Below are 26,705 nucleotides of genomic sequence, written 5' to 3'. Positions count from 1 at the left end.
ATACTGTAGACATAAAGTGTCTCTAGGGGGACAATTCCAATACGGATTTGGTTCAAGACCTCGCCATCCTCAACACCAGATGCTAATGATGGATTTAAGGTAGCACTCCACAGTTAGATGTGTAGTTTCGCATTTTGGCCCCTGTGGATTTTTCAAATATGAGAGCTAGTGTGCAATAAAAATCATTTTTGGATAGCTGAGTATTAAAATAGCCTCTGTATTGGGTTTATATGAACATCAAGGTTATGTAATGTATGTAATATAGGCTGTTTTCTGCATGACAGTCCGTATTTGCATGTCCCTACCATACATTGGTCCGGCAATTATTGTAATCTTTTTTTCCAACTTTTTATCGCACGAACTTTGTGATTGGATTTTACGAAAAAAATGAGGCGAAAGACACCCATTTTTTATTTGATCATGAGGAAGATTTATGAAAACAGTTTCTAAAAAGGTATCACTCAAAGGCATTGAAATTCTAGTTTGATCCAAATTTTGGGGGAATATGTGACATGTCAACCCCCCTTTTTGCAATATTTTATGGTAAATAAATGCAGAATGTTGCCATGGATACACATATAAGGAATTAATTTTCACTCTTTTAACTTTTGAAAATCAAATCTATGGAATATACTGATTACATACATATGCACATGTACAACACAAACAGTTGGGCTAATGTATTAGAAATCCAGGAATAGGAGATGATAAAACATTTTGTGGCTCATTTTTAATTTTATTTTCTAACTGTGGAGTGCTACCTTATGGCACACCAGAAAGCACAGAAATGCACTTTTTAAGATAAAATTTACCATAAATCTTTAGTCTTTTATGTTCTTGTTTTAGTTCTGAAGGTAAAAAATCTGTTAGGAATGCAATTTATGTTTATTTTATTGTTTACTGTCCTTAGCAACCAAATATACACATTTTGACACTTAGACATGTTGTGGTCTCAAATTTGTACTCCATTAGCTTCGCCATTGTAACCAAAGATTGCGCTTTATATGATATCCTCAGAATGTATTGCTTTATATTTTTGAACGCGAATAAGTCAAATAAACATTTTTAGCAGGATTTTATATTATAATTTGACATTAATTAAATTTAATGATGCCAGTACTGCTAGAAATTTATACCCTGCTTGAGAGCTTCTAAACCAAGGTTAGGTATGCTATTTACAGCAAAATTGACCTATAAGTGCTTTCAAATACCTTAAAATTGTACAATTTGTCCTCTTTGAAGGTAATTTTATGATTTTAAATAAGATAATGGGAAAAGTTTTAGAAATTTACCCCAAAAATGAGACAGACTTGAAGTTTTTCACTATGATCCAGCATTTATTTTTAAATCACTTTTTGTCGCGTTTCAACATCAACTGCTAACCTTCATAAAATCTTTATTGCTGAACCAATTTTAAAAACTAAGGTACCATTTTCATCGTAACAGCTAGTAGAACACAGAAAATATAATAAAAATTGAAGCAGAAGGGGGAAAATTTCACCTTAAGGTAGCACTCCACAGTTAGATGTGTAGTTTCGCATTTTGGCCCCTGTGGATTTTTCAAATATGAGAGCTAGTGTGCAATAAAAATCATTTTTGGATAGCTGAGTATTAAAATAGCCTCTGTATTGGGTTTATATGAACATCAAGGTTATGTAATGTATGTAATATAGGCTGTTTTCTGCATGACAGTCCGTATTTGCATGTCCCTACCATACATTGGTCCGGCAATTATTGTAATCTTTTTTTCCAACTTTTTATCGCACGAACTTTGTGATTGGATTTTACGAAAAAATGAGGCGAAAGACACCCATTTTTTATTTGATCATGAGGAAGATTTATGAAAACAGTTTCTAAAAAGGTATCACTCAAAGGCATTGAAATTCTAGTTTGATCCAAATTTTGGGGGAATATGTGACATGTCAACCCCCCTTTTTGCAATATTTTATGGTAAATAAATGCAGAATGTTGCCATGGATACACATATAAGGAATTAATTTTCACTCTTTTAACTTTTGAAAATCAAATCTATGGAATATACTGATTACATACATATGCACATGTACAACACAAACAGTTGGGCTAATGTATTAGAAATCCAGGAATAGGAGATGATAAAACATTTTGTGGCTCATTTTTAATTTTATTTTCTAACTGTGGAGTGCTACCTAAGGCTGTCTCCCGAGAGACACTTTTTGCTGGCTCCTTTGCCTAACTGGGTGGGGGAGGTGGTTTAACCCTAGACAATGGTGAAGTGGTGGCGTTGTTTTGCCCCTGCCACTTCTTGGCCCTATTTAAACGTGGCTCACAACTGGCCCTCTTTTTTTTGTATTGGTACAACTGTTTTCCTAGGCAATAACCTGACCACCAATGTTTGTCTTCTACTGTATTCCAAAACTCATTCAACACCTTCTTTGCCTCCGATCCTGCGATGCCAGTCTGCATAATCACCTGCATCACATGTGCCATGTTTCTGTTCTGCTGTGCCCAGAAATTTATAACATGAGTCACAACGGTGACTCACACCAGAGTGCTGTTCTATTGAATGTCTCCTCACCAATGTCTTTCTTCCAGACACAAACAGATCATTGTCCCCCTGTCAATATAGGGAGCATGCCCATTGGATTATCTGTCAAAAGAATGAAAAACATGAATATTATGTCACTGATATTACTTATGGTTTCTGTAAATCAATCAAATAAAACTTTTATTGCCATATAAATCAACTTATACGATTAACTGCCTACATTTAGACCAATAATTAGTTTTTAAGTTTGTGCATTCCACGAGCCCATTTCTACAGTTGATGTTTCTTTAAACTGAAATTGTTGTCAGCAGTGACAAGCACTAAGTATATGTCTCTTCTATATAGCAATCACATGTTGAATGATCTACATTCTAAATCATGTTAAAAACAAAGTTGATATAACAAAGTTTCTAGTTGCCGAAATTTTATGTTGTGCAACAATGCCTCATACATGAAACATAAAAAATCAAATGCTATATATATAAATATAGAACAAAGATGATTGTAGCGTCTAAGAGAGTGCTCTCTACAGGAGAGGTGTCCACAATCATTATTTCTTTCATAAAAAGAAATTGCGTATTTTCATTTTTGTTTTATTATTTACGGATTTATTTTAAAGCATGTTGGGGCTTTGCTGCCTGTGTACACCTTTTCTTTATCATGATGAACCACTTTTGGTTTAGTCTTTGGTGTTTCTGAAACCCGGTAAATAACATCATTGAGTTTATGGATAATATCTAAAGGACTACACCAGTCATTTTGTAATTTGCGGCTTAAACCTCGCTTTGAGTTATGTAACCACATAATTGATGCTACATCGTATAATTTATGATAACTCTTGTGGTCATAATAATTTTTCATTATTTGACCAGATAGTTTAAATCTTTTTCTAGCAAACTCATGTATAAATGTATGCATTCGGCCAGTTTATAGGCATCATTAGAACTATATGTTTTTATTTCTTCTAAATGGACTCCAAGAACTAAATCTACTTGAAGAGTAATTTCCCGACCTAGCATCATATTACAAGGGCTGACACCAGTTAAGTTTAAATAAAACAAAACAAGGTAAAATTAATAAAAAGAAACCATCGCATTAAACAATAGAAATTTAAATCACGCTAAAACAGTATACCCCCCTTTTTTTTATCGTAGGCAGGACAGACAAATTGAACGAAAGGAAAGTATTTAGTACACAGTATTTACTATTACACCATTAGAACGTTAAGCATATAAAATATGTCATTAATTGATAAATACTGGTACCAAACTAAAATTAACTAGACTCGACAAGAGTGCAAAAGATGATTGCATCGTCTGAATTTTGATATAAATTTAACATAACGGATAATTAAATGTAAGTCACGTTTGGATAAACAGGATTGACCACAAAGTTTGCATTCGAACCAATTTGGCTTACCTCTTCAATTAAGTACTATTAAAAGAATGAACTATGACGATATTTAAAGAAATATATGGAGTATTTTTTAAGTGTACGCAAAAATTATGTTTTCCATCACTCCCCTAGTGTGTGTTTCGTACACTTTTGAAAATGATTGACAATTCTGTATGACTCCTCAGATGACAAGGAACTTTAAAACATTATATAGTTGGTCTATTGTTTAACATAGCATTCAAGCACGATGTATACTTTTACATTCAGTTAGATTTGGAGTCTGATCTAAAAACTGATCAACTGACTACTGCGTATAGTCAATATGAGAACTAAAACAATCACACAAATATAGCTTGATGTTCGTAGTGGGCCAATGCTCCGCGTTGAAGGCCGTACTTTCCCCAACTTTAAAGATGAAGATTTGTCATAATGGGCCTCATACCACATCTTCTTATTTGTAAAGGTCAGTGGTACAAATGTAGGTCTATAATTTTCGATGAGAAGGAGGTGGACGCACCATTTTTCTATTCTATCAGCAGTTTAAAAATGAACCTAGACCAACTGTTGAGCTATGAAAATGGATAAGTCAATACTATAAATACAACTGCATACAAATAAACTCATCATAGATACCATAGTGTAAGCGGGATATTGGAATCTGACAAAACAACAAGAGGGGATCATAACTCCGCCATAAGGGTCGATCCCGAATTCCTGATCTAAAAAATACCCGATCCCAGAGTCCCAATAAAGGTTCTAACCCCCCCCCCCCCCCCCCCGCACACACAAACAATCTTATCCCACACTCCTTGATCTTTGTAATTATTTTATAAAGCATAATTAGATTATACATGTACCTGAAAAGTTGATCTTGTCATTCTGAAGTGTGCTTTAAAGGTGGGATCATTGTATCGTGGAATATCGTAATGTACAAAGCCCTCGATTCTGTGGTTAAACAGTGGCTGTCCTTCTGAGAGAGACGCTATACAGGCAACTACTGATCTTGTCATTCTGAAGTGTGCTTTAAAGGTGGGATCATTGTATCGTGGAATATCGTAATGTACAAAGCCCTCGATTCTGTGGTTAAACAGTGGCTGTCCTTCTGAGAGAGACGCTATACAGGCAACTACTGCTGTGTTGCTGGTTGTTGTAGGGTCTGTAGCTTCTACTGCCTGAAGCAAATCCCCATCGTCCAAAAATTCTATTATTGCAGCAAGAACATTTGGCGATATACTTGTAGACATTTTGGAGAAATGAAATATGTAGCACTAGCAGACGACAATCTTTGGAAATTGAAGAAACAGTAAAGTCAGTTAAAAATGACACAGTGCCTTCTTTTAAAAAATATAAAGGCAACTATGACAAAATTCAAATGACAAACTGGTATGAATTTCAATCCTTTTGTGTTGTGTATTGGCCGGGGTTCCGCCGGAAACTTCAAAGGCAACGAATAACTATTGGACCGTTCCCGGACTACGAAAGCTATCTCTTTCCAAGTATTTGTATTTCATTACTATCGACGCCATTTTTGATATGCTAGCTATAAGTAGCATATCGTTCAACATAAATAGATATTTATGACGTAGCAGCTAGGCTACAATATTGAACGCAACCCAGGATTTAATTTTGTAATTACCCCAGACGCGCGTTTCGTCTACAATAGACTCTTCAGTGACGATCGAATCCAAAAAAGTGAAAAAGGTCAAATGAAGTACGAAATATTGATGACAAAATTCCAAAACAAACCAGTAAATTAATCTATTTCTGAAGTAGAAAAGCCTTAGTATTTCAAAATTTCAAAAAAAAAAAATGTAAACAGTTAATTTATAAATATTACCATATCAATGATGATTCAGGTTAGCCTCTTGTGGAGAGTTGCTGCATTGGCAATCATACCATCATGACTACTGGGCTGGTGATACCTTCGGGGAATTAAAACTTCACCAGCAGTGGTAGTAAATGTCATTAATTTTCTGTGTGTGGTTCCTTTCAACTTGCAAATTAACAATAAATATCATCTTACTAATGCCGATTTCTCCTTCTTAAACAGCATACCCAAGTCTAGCATTTTGACTCTGTCAATTCGATACAAAAGTGGATTAAATTATAAACCAAAATAAACGTTGACCACTGAACCACAGAAATAGGGCCATGATCATACATGTTTTGCTCTCTACACTAGTGGGTCATTTAAAAAAAATGTCGAATTTTGAAATTGAAATTTTTTTTTTAAGTTACTAATTCAAACAACCGTCTACATAAGCAAATCAAAACAAACAGTACTTTAAGAACAACATATTGAAAGATGCAATCTTAATGATGTCATACAAGAATATCTTGAATAATTTTTGATCGGTGGTACAATATTTTGTCTGTCCTGTTACCATTTTCAAAAGAAATTTTGGGTTATTAAGAAAAGGTTTAGATAAAATGTCAAGCTTGTTTTACGTAACCAATTAGATTGTTTTCAAACGAATAAACTTCTATATATATTCATTTTGTAAAATGATAGATTATTTGCCAATTTTCCAGGTTGTACTGAAAAATGTCTCTAAAAAATTGGTTTTCAAAGGTTCCAGTAATGCAAGTCTACGATAGCAATTTATATTGTTCGGCATTTTTCCACCCTTTCAAACAAACCCAATATCAAGTAAATCCCTCATAAGTTAGTTTACTTTTCTCTTTATTTCATTGGTAACAGGAACGTACGTCTCTGATATATCACTATATAAAAGTCTATCCTGTTACCTTTTTGTCTATCCTGTTACCGAAATCAGTATTGCACCTGTAAATGCTTAATTGGGAAGATTGAGACGTTATAACCTTAAGATGTGTTCAAACAAAGAAATATTTCATTCGTTTTGCACCTATATGTTAAGATAAAAAAATGAACAACGTTTTTGTCTACAATTGTCTATCATGTTACTGTAACCATAGCCACCATAGTAACAGGATAGACATTTTTTTTCGTTTTTGATTGCTGTTGTAAAATAACTACTCCCTTTGGTGAAGTGATTATGGTTTTCTATTGTGAATTTGGTTTCCAACACGTTATTGCACTTTTTACAAGCATACTGTTGGGGTAATTTATGAAAATTGTTGGTAACAGCATAGACATGAAAAAAAGTACACTCTATTTTTTTCACTAAATGTCTTGGAATTTCTTTTCTCTACACTGTCGTTGAAGAAACGAGGCGTTTTAAATGTAAAGATTACTTTGCACTTTTGAAATCAACACTGACTGATTCAATATTCATAGGGAGAATAATTTAACGGCTGATTTAGGTAGCGGTAACAGGATAGACATGAACCTCCCGTACGCTGATTGAATTTAGTCTGTACATAATATGTTACATACAATTATAAAGAAGCTACGATTTTTCGTTAGAGTAATAATTAAAGTTCTTAAAAAGTCCCTTTTGCAGATATCAAGGCGATCAGACAATGGGAATAAAATCATTTGAAATGTGTTTTTTCTGACACTGTACGCACACAAATACCCCCAAAAATCGACCTTAAATGCAGTTAAATCTTATCAAAATAGATGCAAGGTGTGTTTATTATTAATGTTCTGAATCACAAATTCGACAAGCTTTCATTTAAACCATTACAACTGAAATTTCCATTAGAAATAAAAATTTTAGCATGGGTGTACTGAAAAATCGACAATTTTTGAAAATGACCTATGTAATATATAAATTAATTTATAGTGATACTGGTTGATTTTAGTTAGAATAACTTTGCAAAATCTTTTTATCAGTTTTTTTAGGTAGAATAACTTTGCAAAATCTTTTTATCAGTTTTTTTAGGTCTGGAGCTGCCATGTCAGTCAATGGTTTCAGTGATTGGTAAATTTATATTGATTATTGTCTGTTCCTTTTTCTAATATCACACTCAAGACTTCTTTTGCACTGAGATTGACTGTATTCAAATAAATATTCTGTTCATTTTAATTTTTTTTTCAAATTTCTATAAATTTTTATATCGTGTTTTTGTGATGTAACTGCATGGCACCATCAGTCCAACATACAAATAATTGTTGTTTTTTTTTTCTAATACATTGTAAGTGTTTCGGACATCAACCATTCCCGATACATTGTAGCCAGACATGTACTTTTTGTGCTTGAAAAATAATAAACCAATGTTAACACTCTTTTTGTGTTTTGCAGACTTATTTTACTATTATTTTCAAAATTTTCGGACAAAAGCTCTCAATGAATTCCTCGTCTAACTGCCAAGTTTAAGTTCCTCTGTTAAAGTTAATGATTTGCATCCATCATCTAATGACTGGATTAGCATGGCTATCCCATCATAACAATGGCCTTTGAAATAAATACAGATTATTTTAAACACATATGTATGAGTAATAATCAGATACACAAATAAATCTGAATATTGTTGCAATTTACAATGAGGCAAATGCAACATGATCAGTTTCACAGTATTTTAAGCCTTGGTCAGTTTGATGAAATATGTCAGGTTTATCAAAGTTCCTAGAAATCATTGACATTTTCCGTTTAAAATTATAAAATTTCTCAAACAACTTTTAAAAATGAGGAGGGAAGTCCTGATGATGACCTTATAATACCCCGTGAAGGTAAGGATTCAGTTTTATTTATTAATAAGTTATAACTTTTAAGGAGATAGCAAATCATTTCTATGTAACCCATGTAGTACAAAGCCAACAATTGTATTTAGATTATCATGATCGTCGACGTTGAACAAGCACACATAATGCATGAGATGTATAAGTACCTAGCCACGTCCACTATGTATTTCTAATTTTATCCATCTGATGAATTGAACCTTTTTCAACTTTTTTTCAGTTCGTTTTTATGTTATACTACCACACCGCTGTTCAAGGTTAGGTGAAGGCTGGGATTTCTCTAACATGTTTAACCCCGCCTCATTATGTATGTATGTGCCTGTCCTAAACCAGTAAGTCGGTGGTTGTCGTTTATTGCTCTGTTAAATAATTTTTTCTTCAGTTTTTCGTTTAATTTTTGAACATGTATTAGGTCGTTAGTTTTGTCGTTTGAATTCCTTTACATTTGTTATATTGGGGACTTTTGTAGCGGACAATGCGATTTGAGTTTTGATCATTGTTATAGGCCTTACGGTGACCTTTAGTTCTTGTGTCATTTGATCTCTTGTGAATAGTACAATCTCAATCAGAACAAAAACAAACAAATATTTAACAAAGAAGCACAATGAGGCACATACCAAATTTAACAACCACGTTCGTTCCTTACATATTTTTGTAATTTATTAAAGTACTAGTATTTTAAAATCTGCGCCTGAAGGATTGAAATATTTTAAGTCCTGCTACTGAATGGCTAGATAAACATCATTCGCGCGTTTAACAGAATGTAAACGTCACATAGGTAGAGATAAAAAAAAATTGTTCAAACAACACTTTGCCGGGATGCAGAAGTACTGAGCCATGTAAAATGGATATCCATAAAAAAAAAACCAGACCAAACACAGTACATTACTATTATAAAAGAATTTATTGAAATGCATTATCTTGATTTACCAGTATTAAATGTTATACATTTTGTCTTTTTCATATTAACCTCTAGTCCCCACATTTAACAATATTCTGATAGTCTATCAAGAGATCACGGAAGGCCTTCTGAAGTAAGCACTAAATTATCTGCATATATATATAGAAGGTAGTGTACATATTTTTGTAATTCATTAAAGTACTAGTATGTTAAAATCTGCCCATGAAGGATTGAAATATTTTAAGTCCTGCTACTGAATGGCTAGATAAACATCATTCGCGCGTTTAACAGAATGTAAACGTCACATAGGTAGAGATAAAAAAAAAATTGTCGTTCAAACAGCACATTGACGGGATGCAGAAGTACTGATCTAGCCACGTAAAATGGATATCCATAAAAACAGACCAAACACAGTATTCTGATAGTCTATCAATAGATCACGGAAGGCCTTCTGAAGTAAGCACTAAATTATCTGCATATATATATAGAAGGTAGTGTAAATTAGGTTTACAGCGTTAAACAGTTTTATCGTGGGAAATAAATAAATACTCTGGGAGATGATTAAAAAATATTGTAAAGAAGGATGGACTTAAGTGATCTCCTTATCCATCTCCTTTTTCAGATTTAAAGAAAGGAGTCTTGATTTTGTTTCAACACATACATTAGTTGAATATATATATATATTTAATGACAGTACACAACTTCTACAATTCCAATGCTTCTTGATTTGAAACACAACCCTAGATGCCATACAAGATCAAAGTCTTTTTTTAAATCTGTAAAACTTGTCAATAATTTCTTACCAGATCCAGTATATTTATCTATAAACGTTTTTGAAATAAACATAACATGTAAATAGTCCATTTTAATGTGTATAATTGGTTTTGATGTGTCATATATGTCCCTGTGCTTATTGAAAACATTGTTTCTGGTGTCTTGCTATCAATTAAGATCTTCATGAAGTCTATGTTGCATTATGCACCATCAAAACCTACATATGGAACTTTAAAAACCAAACAATCCTAGCTGTTTTACTGATTGCCAAAATATTAAAAGCAATTCAGATGGAGTGACTTGTGTCGTGAGATAATGTGCAAAAGGGAACCTGAAACTAGTGTCCTCACAACAAAAGTTGCAACCCATTGGACAATGGTTGAAGGTCATTCTTGCCGCTACACAGATTTTTCATATAGTTTGTTTTGTCAAGTCCCTTTTTAAAGCCAATGATTTTAAATGAGTTGCTTTTTTTTTCGAAGATCTAAGTCCTCCTGAATGGACATATCATCCAACATAATACCACCTTCATAGCCACCAAAACCAATATTAAATGATTTAAATGCTGCACAAATTACCATAAAGTGCTGTTTTCTGTCTTGCATAATTGGACACGATAACCATATAGCTCTATCAATTATCAAAAATGATGGTATGCATAAAGAGATCTAGATTGATTTCACCCTGCAACTCATCACAAATGGACCATTTAAGAGTAATTTGACAAGTTAGTTGAAGGACTTAAAAAAAATCAAGCCTCAGTTTGCACTCCCAGACTCTTTGCATTAAAATCATGAATGGCTCCAGTCAATATTACAAAAATACGTGTTGCAGCGTCAAATGGTAGCACTAAAATGGAAATATATTATAAACTGCTAAAGATACACTCATATAATTTTTCATGGTATTAAAACAGCTTTTAATGCATGTGATGTTTATTTCTTTGTACCTTGAAGAGCGAAAAGGGCGGCAGTTTTGAATAAACTTTTGACTGAAATTCATACATTTTATAGTCCTCCTCTAATATTTCTTGAGTGATTTTTGTAATGCTGGCTTCAAATTGTTTGTCTTGATGCAAGGTATCAATTTTTGATTGTATTGGGATAATCCAGCTTAAACTGGCGGCCATTTTCATTCAAAATGGCTCTCGTTTCCGACATTTTGTATCCCGATAAAATGCTATTTGTCGGTAATCTGTCTTTTTACAACTGATATTTTAAATGATGTTATCAAATTGTTTGTCTTAACACAAGGTACGAATTTTGGAATGAATCGTGACGATGGTAGCCATTTTGGAGTTTTTCCGTTTCGATTTAACATTTTTCATCAATACTCAGTCATTTCTCAACTGATGTTTGCAATGTAGGTATCAAATTGTTTGTTTTTAGACAAGGTATCGGATTTTGAATGAATTACGACATTTGGACTCACTGTGGTAGCCATTTTCATTCAAAAAGGCTCCAATTCGAAGACAACCCTAAGTTATTACATTTATCGCATTTTTTTTCCTCATTTTTCAGCTAAGTTTAGTAATGTTGGTATTAAACTAGATATCTTAACACAAGTTATCAAACTGGCAACATCCTGAGACTGAGTTCATTTGTAAAAATTATGCATATGGCATATCGAATTGTGCATTTACATGTTGTAACTTCATCATGAATATGCTTGAAAAAAAATCCAGCATAAAATGTTTTTTTTTATTTTTTAAACAGCTCTGATAAATTCTCTACTAACATGGTCATGTGCATGCCTGCATTACAATTTTTTCATCAATAACACATCAATTGGATAATTCTGTTGAAGTTGAACCATTAGTGCATCACTGCATCATATGAAATTGTAACACCAATGAGTCTGAGATTCGTCGAGGTTCTTTTGATTGGTTACTATTCCATGACATTTTCCAAATTTGCAATGCAATTGCTTGTCTGGCTAATATGTACATCTATGGGATCCAGACTAAAACATCACAAGAAAAAAAAATAAAGTTATTAATATGCTATACATATTTATTAAGATTTATATTAAATCATAGTAATATTAGCAGCAATAATAAGAAATAAATATATGTGACTACATATTGTATTACACAGAAATTTGTGATACCTGTTTACATAAATATTTGACATATCATTTAAACATGTCAGAAAGTCCTAATTTCTAAACAAAATAGGTATTGAAATATTTCTTATATTCAGAACAAATAGTGTCATAATTTGTTAAAAACCAAGTTCTTCCACCTGAATCTTTTGCGTTAAATTCAAAATCTGAACAGAAAATAAAAATCTTTTCCACAACATTATGTCATCTTTTTGTGGCCATTTAAACAAATTGCCCATATTTTGGGATTTCGCCTGAACCAGTTAATCATTTTTAACAAGTAAAACTTGACCTGGATACCAGGTATCAATATATGCTACAGCTATATACTTATATACTGTCCAGCTTTCAAAGCTATGGACTTTGGAGTATATGTGTCTGAAGGTTTGCTAACAACAAAATCAGTCTCTTCTACATCATCATGATTTTGATTCTGATGATTTGCCTTATAACTGTTTGATTTTCTTGGGATTTTTGGACTGGCTCACAGACTGAATGGTTCTGTTTAAGTTTAATTTCATTGAGCTTTTTAGAAATGAGTTCTCTTTGTTTTTCCATAATTTGCTCCCTTTCTTTTTGTTTTGATACAAAAATAATACATGCATCTTAGGTTCCAGATTATGCATTGTTATCATTAATATTCAAATGTATAAGAACTTTCAAATTAGAGATAAGCTCTGCTAACCAAAATGAAATATTATTAGAGGAAAATTGTAAGAGTTTTATCTTCGACATTCACATGTAAAACTTTTTACCTAAACTTAAGTTGAGTTTTTACTGCTTCAATATTTCATTTTGAGTTAAGTTAACTTCAATATTTTACCAAAGGCCACCTATGTTCTGAATGTCTTTCGAATTTTTTTCGATTTCTTGTTACTTTTGCAATTGTTTTTTTTTAAATTTATCTGCCTCTATTAAGTAATAATAAATGTTGGTTTTTTATTTCAATCTTGCTTTCTTTAAACTGTCTAATTATCTGTGGTGTACGGTGTCTTGCTATTTTAAAATATTGAGATTTTTTTTCACTTTCTAAATTATTTAACCATTTTACTGTTTTGTTGTTAGCAAACAAAATAATGCCTTCCAGTGCTATTAAATAAGCATATGGTTTTTCCCTTTGGAGCCTGTCTAAATTTGCAAAATCTCTTTCAGAAATAATGTTAGTTGTAGCAACTGATTTGCTTTGTTTTCTTAAATTTATATCAATCCCATCAGTTTTTTCATTTAATATTCCTCCCGGAAGACAGTCACTTAACTCTCTCTCTAAAATCAACTGAAAGTTCAATAAAATAATTTGAAGAGCTTGATAAGAAAGAATTTTGAGTTCTTCGTCTTCAACAGCAAATAAACCATCAAAAATTTCATCAATATTAGTATAAGTAAGTTTGCCAGTTATGTCCTGCAAATGTAAGAAATCGTTTTCTGGGCTACGGTTCCTTAAAACAAGGAACAGGTTGTCAGCAATGACGGAAAGCTGATTGTGTGGTCTGGCTATGCTACACGTTTATAGAGATGTGACAACTTGAATTAATAGAAGTGCCAAAGAGTTGGGATTTGGCAGTGAACAGAAAATTGTCTAAACATTTGACAAAGCCTAACCGAATAAAATCTTAAATTGTAAACAAACAGTGTTACGTTATAATAATTTAAATTTAATATTTAAAAGTAATTTTAACGTCTGGCGTACTAAATTATAATCCTGGTACTTTGGTAACTATTTATACCACTGGTTCGATGCCACTGCTGGTGAACGTTGCGTCCCCGAGGGTATCACCAGCCTAGTAGTAATCAGCATTTCGGTGTTGACATAAATATCACTAATATGGTCATTTTTATAAATTTTTGAATTTTGAATTTTTCGAAAACTAAGGATTTCCTTATCCCAGGCATAGATTACCTTAGCCGTATTTGACACAACTTTTTGGAATTTTGAATCCTCGATGCTCTTCAACTTTGTACTTGTTTGGCTTTATAAATATTTTGATATGAGCTTCACTGATGAGTGTTATAAAGACGAAACGCGCGTTTGACGTACTAAATTATAATCATGGTACTTTGATAACTATTTAAGTATGTATTTTCATTTTAATGATTGAAAATTGTGTCTCTGAAATGAAGTAAACATGTCTCGACTAGGACAGCAAAAAGCCGGTTGAACCAGTCTGAAAAGTATTTCCCTGAAACTAAGTACAAGTGAAGAGTCAAAAAGCAGGATAACAATCTGACTTTATCGGTACATCTAATCTACGTCACAAAGCCGTGATATATAATTTTATTAAGAGCCGAGCAGATTGATATAGACAGTGGGACGACGGATGTTTTTTTAATGAAGCCTATAAAGAAGATCATTTCTATGGATGTCCTAAAATATATTTTTACCTTAAATTCACGATTCTATCTTAATAAATCTTCCATCTTTATTGATAAAGGTGTATCAAAAATATTTAATATATGAACACGCCATTTATACGTTAAAAATGAACAGTTCAATAAAGTGTGAAAATATAAAAAAAAAAAAAAAAAAAATACAAAGGACATTTCAAAGCACTTTGATATCTAAAACATATTGCAAATGTTTCTGGGGACCGCTTAAAATGAAGCGTCACGAAAACAAATACTTTATTAAACCAATCACCGGTCTATAAAGGGCATGTTGCATATAATGATAACAAATTGATACAAGTAAGACAAAACAATAATGATAGTAATTATTATAATATGGATTAAACTAAAGCATCTGTTTCCTTATCGTAAAATGTTTTTTAGAAAAATGTATGCCACATTTCTTCATGTTTGCAAGACAGACGCAGTATTAACCTGTTTTTTGTATTTACATTTAAAATACATACATACTTGTAAAGAGTCATTTGACATTACTTGTCCTAGCACTCCCATTGTGTTGGGTGGGGATTGATTGTTTTTGTATAATTAGTGTCTGCATTGTTAATTTTTATTGCTTTATATATATATGTAAACTGTATATCATGTATCATGCTTTAAGCCATTGGCCCATATGGGCGTAAAGTGCTTTTCAATAAAGATTTATAAATATACGTTAGTGACACATCTCTATTAATCCCAATAGGGAGTGTACATAGATGTCACTGTATCCTTCGAGGGGTTCTTCGAATAACGGAGGCATTTACCAGTACATACATACATTTCATACATTTTTTATATATAGACTAGACCGTTGTTTTTTCCGTATGAATGGTTTTACACTAGTAATTTGGGGCCCTTTATAGCTTGTTTTTCGGTGTGAGCCAATGCTCCGTGTTGAAGGCCGTACATTGACTTATAATGCTTTACTTTTAAAAAAAAATATTTGGATGGAGATTTTTCTCATTGGCACTCACACCACATCTTCCTATATCTATATACTCTTGTATAGAAGCGATTAAGAAAATAAGAAAAGGAAACACATTTTACCTTCTAGCTGTACCCTCCATTCTCCTGTATTGTGATTATTTGTGTATATTCCTATGCTTTTTACTGTAAAAGAATCAGGGTCGGTCCATTCAGCTATAACATTTACACCAACCATAAGTTCTTTTTCTATCCTTAGATTTCCGTTTATGGCACTGATCCAAAATGGTCGGTATTCATCACAGTTAACGACGTCGGGAGTGTCGTTGTCGGCGCTTTGTCGGCTCTCCGGTGTTTGTGAGTCTTCATAAGAAATAGAAGGAATGGAACAGTTTTATATGGAGATCCACGTTATTGGTGAGAGCGAAGTAAGATCGCGGTATGAACGTAGTACAATTGTGGCAAGAGCGCGCTACATTCTCAATAGAAGCCTGGTAAGATCGCGTTGCAATCGAATACATCGTGGTTCTCTCGTAGTGAGAACGTGATGAGCGTAGTTAGATCGTGATTACCGCTGTGAGGTCGCAGGAAATGCGTGGTGAGAACTTGGTATTATCGTAGCAGGGTCTATGTAGAAGCGTAATGAGGACGTAGTAGCATCGTGAAAACAACGAAAATTTACACTTCAATGCCGCTCATACCGCGAACTCACCACGATCTAAAGGTATTAAAGATAGCGGTGAGCGTGATGTGATAGTCGTCTAGTGTGACTGGGGCTTAATAGTTTGCATATAATTTATAGCCTTAAAGCATATATTTTATATTTGATATAAGCAACATTTATACCACCTTTGCTTTTATCATCTACTATACAGTTATATTTTAAATGACCTTTTTAATTATCTCTATACAGGCCAATGCAGGTAATTCAGTAACAGATAACATCATTGAATGATAATGCTAACCCTACCATGTATAGTAAGTCTTCTCAATTACCATATGTTGAGAAGGATTTCTATCTTAACTATTTTATTTTTTCCAATTCATTTAATCACACATTTTTCTAATTCTTCCAACAGTTGAAAATAATCTTCACAAACTAAGACCAATATGATTTTGTTTTTCTTAAACAGATAATGTACCAGTATGAAACATTATATCTGACTTTTGTTTGTTTATTCTGGCACCTTGCTTTACTATACACATAAAATTCCTGAAACACTCTATGGATATTGATTACATAAAGACAAATTTGTATCATCAGCATGTTGATAAATCATCCCAATCTTCTTACTTTATATGAAATTGATTCCATATATATTTATATGATGTACAATTGTACAATTTTACAATGCAGTAGCTCTGCAACAAGTACATTTTCATATAATGAGGCACTAATTGGAAAACCTTGCCAAATACCATTCTATATAACAAAATACTTTGTTAAAAGCCATTGCATTTGTCTGCACTATTTATACCATTATTAAATATACTAATCCAATTCACAAATCTATCATCAAATGGGGAATGTGTCAAAGAGACAACAACCCGACCATAGAGCAGACAACAGCCGAAGGCAACCAATGGGTCTTCAATGCAGCGAGAAACCTCCGCACCCGGAGGCGTTCTTCAGCTGGCCCCTAAAAAAAGTAAGAATAACTCTATTAAGAGCATTTGCTTGATCTAACTTTGAACATAACCCTCAAGATCACATCTTTCAACAAGTTCCATAATATCCCTTAAGATTTGAAATATTATTTGATATATCTTTTACATTAATACAACAAGTTTGATCTTCAGAAATTATATTCGGTTATACAGATTTTCATTTATTTGACCCAATAATCTTCTTGCAATAAAGAGATTGGCCTAAAATTTTCAAAGCATTGCTTTCACCCTTTTTTCTTATAAATTAAGACTATAATTAATTTCAATAACACATGTTTTAATTCAGAATAAAATTTACAATAAAACTCTGCAGTAAGTCCATCTGAACCTGGACTGGGTTGCACAAACGTCTATTAAAGTTAATAGTCTATTAAAAGTACACTTAAATTTAATAGTCTATTACTTGCGTTGCACAAAATTTAATTAACGTTAATAGTCTATTAACTCACTATTAAATTTAATTGAACGAAGGAGCGCTATTAAGTCCTTAATTGTACATTTAAAATGGATGCCATGCAAGTGCTTGGATAACTTGTACCTCAAAATCAGCCGAAAAATACCGTGACAGGCTTCTCAACTCGATGACTTGACGGACTGAGAGCCTCGCACAGCTGCTAATATCCCACATAAACTGAAATATATTTCTTAGTATAAAATCCGTTCTCCAAAATTAACAATTTTTAGAAGGCATGCATGGACGAAAGCATTGGACATTTGAAACCCTTTTATAACAGGGGTGAAGAATGTGCAATCTCCGTTGACGCTTTGATAAAGAGTGCTTTCTTTCACGTCCGCATTTCTATTAAGTATGGCATGCCGAGTTAACATTTTAATGATTACTACAGATTTGAGAAATGAATAACAGAACAGTGCACAATAACGTACAATAACATACATTGTTATTCGTAGGAGATAAGAGAAACTACGTGATAATTTTGATTTTTTTTTTTTATTATTTAAGATGGCATGGTGTATATTGTCCATAAACAAACTAAACTAATGTTCTTCTCAAAGTAATTCTGCAATGCGCGGATACACCGGACTGCATCGAACGATAACAATATTGGGCCAATGGAAGGCGTCCCAGAAAAAATTTAAAATAGCCTTCCTTGCCAGACGTCATAATTATTTGGACTAGGTCAATATTATAGTATTGTCAATGATTTAACTAGTCTTTGCTATGTAATAACAAATATGGTAGTTTTAAATTACAGCCCTAGTTTTTCTTCGTAAAATTCTACATCCAGCAGATCGATATTGGTGTCAACATTGAAAATTAATACACATTTTCCCTGAAATACGATGTATAAACGTTGCTAAATCCTGTGTCGCTTTGAAGGTGTCACGATTGTCATCCTCAGCCTACGCAATGTGTTACTGTAATTTGAATTTCAAAATGACTAAGAGATGTTTTATTCGCCCTCTACGCCCCCCTCTGGATCCGCCACTGAATTAAAAGTCCGAGTTGAAGTATCGGAAACCAGTTCACATTGACTGAATCCTATAGTCTGTTATCACGAAACCAAAAAAGGTTTACCAAGTTTGTTTTCACTTTAATCATATATTTACAATGCTAATTTTGATAATTTTCTTTAAATTTTAAGAAGGGAAAATTCTGTTAGCAGTTAATTTTTAGCGTTTTCTTTTATTAAAATCATTCAATATTCATTATATTTTTAGACCACGCATTTCTCTAATCTTTATTTTTTTTGCCCGTTATTCTCTAATCTTCATTTTTTAAGGGCATTATTCTCTAATCATTTAACCCCATCCAAACCCTCATAAACGAAGAATGTGTAAATGTAATCTCCATTGACGTGTTGATAAAGAGTGCTTTCTTTCACGTCCGCATTTCTATCAAGTATGGCATGCCAAGTTAACATATTAATGATTACTACAGATAAGAAACACAAATAACAGAACAGTGCAGATCTCACAAACGTGTTTAACCCCGCCGCATTTTTGCGCCTGTCCCAAGTCAGGAGCCTCTGGCCTTTGTTAGTCTTGTATTATTTTAATTTTAGTTTCTTGTGTACAATTTGGAAATTAATATGGCGTTTATTATCACTGGACTAGTATATATTTGTTCAGGGGCCAGCTGAAGGACGCCTCCGGGTGCGGGAATTTCTCGCTACATTGAAGACCTGTTGGTGACCCTCTGCTGTTGTTTTTTATTTGGTCGGGTTGTTGTCTCTTTGACACATTCCCCATTTTCATTCTCATTTTACAATACCATACATTGTTATTCGTAGGACATAAAGAGAAACTACGTGATAATTTTCATATATTACACAGTGAATTAATTTAGTTTTTTTTTTTAAATAAAGATGGCATAGTGTAAATTGTCCATAATATTTATAACCAATAATACATATCTAACAATTTTTTTTTGCAGCTGAAAACTGTAATATAGATGAAACGAAACTATCCGACACTTTTGTATATCTTGGGTATAAACTTCAAACAAATATCTGATATTGACATGGGATAGGGTTCATAATAACATAAACAATTATCGGACTTTTGGGGATCGCCCAGATATTCCGACACCCCACTGGTCCAACACCCCAATAGGCCGACAAAGGTTAATAACTGCTGTAATAGAAAATATACTTCATGAGTAGAGCTTTATGAGGATGTTGATGTGGATTTACAGAATAGAAAATAATGAGGGGGGTGTTAAAGAATAGAGAAAAATGAGGTCCTAAAATAATGGGCAAAAAGTATAAAGAATAGAGAAAATGGCAAACATTTTAAAGAATACAGATATGAAAGACCCCCTCCTCTCCAATCCAGACACCCCTTGGTAGAATAATTGTTGACATGGTATTTGAACTATTCGTTCTAATATCACAGAAACAGATTTTAGCATGCCACCTATCGGATATAACTATCAAAGAAATACCATGACCATATGCATATAAAGAAACTGAAAACTTTGCAAGCTTTGGTACATAAGAAAGTGGGAACACATTCTACTAAAAAAAAAGAAATGTCATCAGCAGTGCAGTCTCTCTTCATAAAGAAAAATGTTCACGTGATCAGGGAACGACCATTTAACTTCAAGGGGGTTATGTTTTTTTCCTAAAAAAATATATTCTGATCCCCAATTTGATGGAAAAAAATATTTCTGGTCAAGCAGTTGAAAAACAATATTTTGAATGCAGATTCCCCCATACCTTATATAGAGTTAAACAACACATGCAAACATGCGACACGAAAATTACTCTAGCAACCAACACCACCTCTTTTGACACTCACAACGGAAGGTGCAAGTTTTCACTATTCCGATTTACGAGCATTTTATGCTGTTGTAAACTTATTATAACAGATTCCTCACAGAGAACGCGACAAACTTTACAAAGTTCTATTTGGTTTACCACTGTCTTTATAGTTCAACGTACCGCGTATTAACTTTAGATAATTCACTCTTCAATTAAGTAGTGTATAATCATTGTTGTATATATAGACTAACTAAACTAATGTTCATCTCAAAATAATTCTGTGCACTAAACTAAGCATCTCGCATACAATCGTCTAAGTGGTAAAGCCTAACTGGAGCCTTAACTTTCTAATTTCTCTGCTTTAGGAGAGATACATAGCTGTGTATCGTCATGTTAGTTATTCAATAAAGCTTCACAAAGCTTATTTCGTTTGACAAAATGTTCGCTACACCGCGTCTCATTCATTCTTTATTTTAAGGGGTGAATATATCCGACTACTTTCACTAATACATATCTACCAACCGACCGTGATAAATTGCCTGAGCCTGCTACAAGGCAAATTCGCGGCGGTTCCTATTCAATACTAGTATGTACTTTCATTGATTGTATAGTGGCAGTTCAAGTGTCATTGACCTTTTTTCATGCCGGATGGCAACTATTACAGGGCCTTTCTATTTTTTTTTAATGTCAAGTGATTGTTCTCGGCCTTAACATACATGTCAGTAATATTTGCCACTGGACATCACGCAAAATTTAAGTACTTTATGATATGTTATTTGTATTATTATTTTTAGGACTATCAGGAGGAATAGGTTTAACTGGTGGGATTATTCTCTTGAAATCAAAATTATTTATTTAAAAAAGTTGTTGAATTATTCCATGTCAGACTATTTGGGATATCGGAATATCATGGGGTGTCGGACTAATGGGGCGTCGGACTATTGGGTTGTTGGACCAATGGGGTGTCGGACTAATGGGACATCTGAATAATGGGGCTGCCCCAATTTATGATACTTAATTTCTCCCCTCGTGTATTTTTCCGAGAATATTTATTCCCTTTCAATGACAACACAAGTAATTTCTTGTATCTTGTTTGAAATAAATTAGCGGCTAAATTTCTCTCATGGGAGATTAAAAATTTCTGATTTTACCACGATTGTTATAGTAATTTATTCGAGTTAAAAAACGAAGTGAAAAATCGACTTAGATTGAGTCAGTCTCTCGAAATGGAAGATATAAATATAGAAGGCTGCAGTTGTCAATTTTCTTTTGTAGATGTCGACAATAAACTTTATATTTGAATTAGTAAGATAATGGAATTTAAGACTAATACTTTTTTATTCCCCTATTCCCCTTGTTTTTCGAGACTTTCTATCTTTTTCAATACAACATATGCAATTTCTTGTATTTTAGAATTGGACATGTTTTGGTGTCCATTGAAAGTAGACCCAGGGTTGCGTTCAATATATTAGCAGCTACGTAGATGTATGACTATTGAACGTGTAGCTAGCCTATACTTATAGCAGCTACGTATATATTGATAGAAGCTAGGCTAGCTACACGTTTAATAGTCATAAATCTACGTAGCACTACGTAGCATTATTTAGCTGCTTCGATGTTGAACACAACCCCGTTGAAAAATGATGAAATCGCTAAATTATCGTGTTGACGTCATGAAAAATTGATGAAAATCGCTGAAATCGTTTTGACGTCATGAAAAATTGATGAAAATCGTGAAAATCATGATGACGTCGTGAAAATGATGAAAATCGAGAAAATCGTAATGACGTTGTGAAAAAATGATGAAAATCGCAGAATTAAATGGAGCTTAATTGACTATTAAAATGTTAATAGTCACTTAATTGTCTATTAGTTAATAGTATCCTTAAAAGTGATTCGTGCAACGCTATTAAATCACTCTATTAACTAATTGTCAATTAGATATTTAATAGTCTATTAGAAGTTAATAGTCTATTAACTTAATAGACGTTTGTGCAACCCAGTCCTGGACTTTTATTCTAAGACAATTGATTAATAGCTGTACATAATGCATCTGCTGTTTCATCTTCATTACACATTAATGTATCGTTATTGTTATTATTCTCTGTTTCTGTAACAAACTTAAATATTCTTCCATCTTATTTTCCTGAGTAAATACACATAAATATAAGTCACTAAAAATCTATGTTGTAATTCTAAAATACCATCAGTATCTGACACAGTATCATTTAACAATTATTTTAAAGCAATACTTTCTTGGTTATACTTTTCTAAATTAAGAGAACATTTTATACTTTTTTCCTGACTACACAGCCCATATAGATTTGGCTCCCAATACAGCTTCTTTGCACTTTTATATTTCAAAATGAGACAGTTCTAATTTAAGACATGCTAGTTTAGCAATATCAATAACAATACCACTAGCTGCCTTTTCACAAAGGTTATTGATTTGCCTTTTTAATCTTAAATAATCTTTCTTGTTTTGTTTAGCTAAATCAGATGACAATATCTGAGAATATCTTTAAATTCTTAACTTTAAATTATCCCACCAGATAAAAAATTCTCATAATTCACTTTCTTTTTCTTGCGATGTAATATCTTTTACTTTTTGTATATATTCTTCGTTAAACAACAAAGCATTATTCAAGATCCAGAGTCCATGACCTCTTTCAATGCATGGACAATTTAAATTCATAATAACAAAAGAATGGTCACTCATACTAGTAACATTTTTATACAATTTTTTGTACAAAAGATGACATATTCCTACTTACAAGAAAATAATCTATTCCACTTTGTTGTAGTTTACCCTCTGAAATTCTTTTCCCTGGAAAATATTCTACAATCTGGGTTTCTAGCATTCCATATATCATATACCTAATTATCATCCATCAATTTATTCAGTTTTCTATAGGATTTATCATTTATATGACAAGTTTAACTTCATCTGTCTAACACAGACAAAGAGGTCATAAAATCACCTCCAATGATCAATTGATCTAAACCTTTAGTCACATTTTAACGTTGTGTCGTTTGTTTTCTCTTATTTTTGAGTGTGAATTCACATTACTATAACATGTATAAGACGTGTCACGGTACTTATCTATCCCAATTTCATGTATTTGGTTTTGATGTTATAATTGTTATTCTCATATGATTTTGTCTAATGCTCCGTCCGTTTCCGTGTGTGTTACATTTTAATGTTGTGTCGTTGTTCTCATCTTATAATTAATGCGTTTCCCTCAGTTTTAGTTTGTTACCCCGATTTAGTTTTTTGTCCATGGATTTATGAGTCTTGAACAGCGGTATACTCCTGTTGCCTTTATTTAGTATAATCTATAACAAAATCATAGACATTACATCAATCAGAAATTACATTAGGTTCATACAAAGAAATAAAGTTTACAAATGTATCATTCTCATAATAAGTCATTTGAATAAAACTACTTTGATCATCTTTATAACTACATTTTATAATATTTTATCTTTATAATAATTGTTAGCTAAAACAGCGACACCCTGTCTGCCATACATACCATTATTATAATAAATATCACCTTCATATATATGTTTTACACTTTTAATAGAATCATCATCCCAAAATGTTTCTTGAAGTAATACAATACCAAATGTTCTGTCCTGTACAATACTTTCTAAATTCTTTGTAAATTTACAACATTTCTCATACCATTACAATTCAAACTACATATTACAAAAAATATTAAATAATGAAATATATATCTTACTTTTTGTATATTTGAACAAATTTCTAACAGTTTTACTATCATATTTCAATCATTTTTTAGTTTATTCCTCCTTTCTTCTTTTCTATTGTTTTTGAACATTTCAACACTAATACATTTTTTCATCCCATTATCATTAGTGCTACAATCTGTATTTAACTCTACAAACAGAACAAACAAATGATTCCTTATCACTACTTGCACTTTCAGCAATGACTTCTCCATCATTATCATAGGTGCTATATTCCACATTTTTATCTATGAAGTTCTCCTCTGTTATCATCTTCACATTACACTCTTATGAAACAACAATGTCAACAGGAGAGTAACTTCATTTTTTGCTTTTCAACAACCTCGTCAGAATCACCGTTTTGTTTTTATCTTGAGCATGTACAACTACATTAATATCACCATCATCAAATATTTGTTCATTCTTGTCAAATTTCTATTTCCAGCTGTATGCCACTACTATTGGCATGGATCTCTGCTACAACAATTGTAACATTCATATGCCAATTTCTATTTTCAACTCTTGCTTGTTCATCGTCAATCATATTTTCACTTATTTGTACATCACAGTCTTAAATTGTATAACTAACTTACTGTCATCATCCTTATCTTTATCTAAATCATTTTTTTTGCTCTATACAGATACAGTTCTTCAATAATTTCGAAAAATTATCGCATTTACAATTCACAGAGTTGCCTATCACAGTCTTACCAGGGTCACACACATGTTTTCTCATGACAGTTCATACAACTGCGCACACACACAAGGATATTGTTCAAACTGTAAACAAACACAGGTGCAAACCTTTTTGCCACACAAACTACATTTGCACTTTTCTTACAATTATTTGACGATTCAAGTGTCTGATTGTCCTTTCCAAAAGCCCTCAAAGTAAAAGCACACAATAAAGGCAAATTGCTGCACGTCTTCCAACTAAGAAGGGGGCAATGTTAAGTCCTAATTAACTTATTAATGTACTTATTGTTTTCGTTAACTCATTATTTTTATATTGTTGTTCTACTTTTTTATATATATAAATGATTATTCTTGTTTACTTATATAACTTAAGTAAACCGGTTTATATATGTTACACATGGTTGATTTTATGTTACTGGATTACCTTGTATGAGTGCTATTATGAGATCAAAGGACTGGTCAGTTCTATTATCAAAAGCGTCTGAAATTACGCTTACGTGTTCAGTCTTGTCATAAAATACAGAAAGTAAAGAATATTTTGAAACTTCAAAGGTAACTCTTCGACATTGCTCTAGTCCCCTACATTCAAAGTAATCCTGTTGTTTGATATCAATTTGATTTTTTTATAAATCACTTTATTAAGATCTTTACTGGCCTGTGCTAGTTTGTTGTTGGAAGCAGTAGTGGGACTGACAAAGGATGTAGTGGAATCAAACATAGAATTGGTGTTTTCATCTAATGGTGTTCTGGGTTTTTTAATTGACAACGTTTCGTAGGATACTGGACAAGAAAGAAGATCGGATTCCTTACCGTCTACCTCGAAAACAGTTTCAGATGAGACGTTCCTATGGACATAATGCTCCTCATCCGACTCCTCGTCTGCACAAGACACCGTATATTTGGTTGTTTTATCTGAAATATCTGGTGGATATGACACAAATAATTGTTTGCAGAATGACATTCCTAGAAGATTGGTCTGTAGGCATGGGCATGCCATAAGGAGAAGGGGGTCCTAGAAAGATTTCAAAAGTACTGCGAACTGAACATTTGTTAGATTTCTTGGGAGAGAGCATAAACGTTTTCGAGATCTCTCTGAAGAACCGTTTTTTTTATCTATGGGACGGCGAGTTAACATGTTTTGTAGTCGGCTCTGAAGATGAACTATTTGTCTTAGATCTATTGGACGAGGAGTTGACACGTTTTCTAGTCAGCTTTCAATATGAACTGTTAGTTTTAGATCTACGAGATGGTGAGCGAGAACAAGATGTAAAATGACTGTTCTCAATTCTGTTAACTGGTGGACATGATCTACAACGAAATACTGTCTTTTGTGGATAGTTGTCTCATTGGCAATCATGCCACATCTTCTTTTTTATATTTGCTGTGGTCTTTCTTCGTACTTTGATTTTGCCTCTGTATTTTTACACTGTAGGCAGTCCCTTTTTGTATTTTCCCAAGTTTCTCCGGTAAGATGGTTATGGCAATGAGAGAGGAATGTTCTGTCACCTCTACCATGCTTTCCATTTTCTGTTGCTGTGATTTAATCAACCAAAGCTGAAATGCTTCTCCATAATGTGTATTTTATCTGCTTTTGTCACAAAATAGTTATTCGAATTCTGTGGATAGATCTTAGATAAGAAAAATGGAAAAGTATATATAAGGTTATGTAACCAAACACAATCCTCTGGACTACGTCTTTTAAAATCAGCTTATTTATCATAGTTTTTCTTCATTGCCTGAGTAAATATTTCG

The sequence above is a fragment of the Mytilus edulis genome, chromosome 6 (genome assembly GCF_963676685.1).
Source record: "Mytilus edulis chromosome 6, xbMytEdul2.2, whole genome shotgun sequence".
Taxonomy (NCBI): Eukaryota; Metazoa; Mollusca; class Bivalvia; order Mytilida; family Mytilidae; genus Mytilus; species Mytilus edulis.
This window is presented reverse-complemented; position numbering follows the sequence as displayed.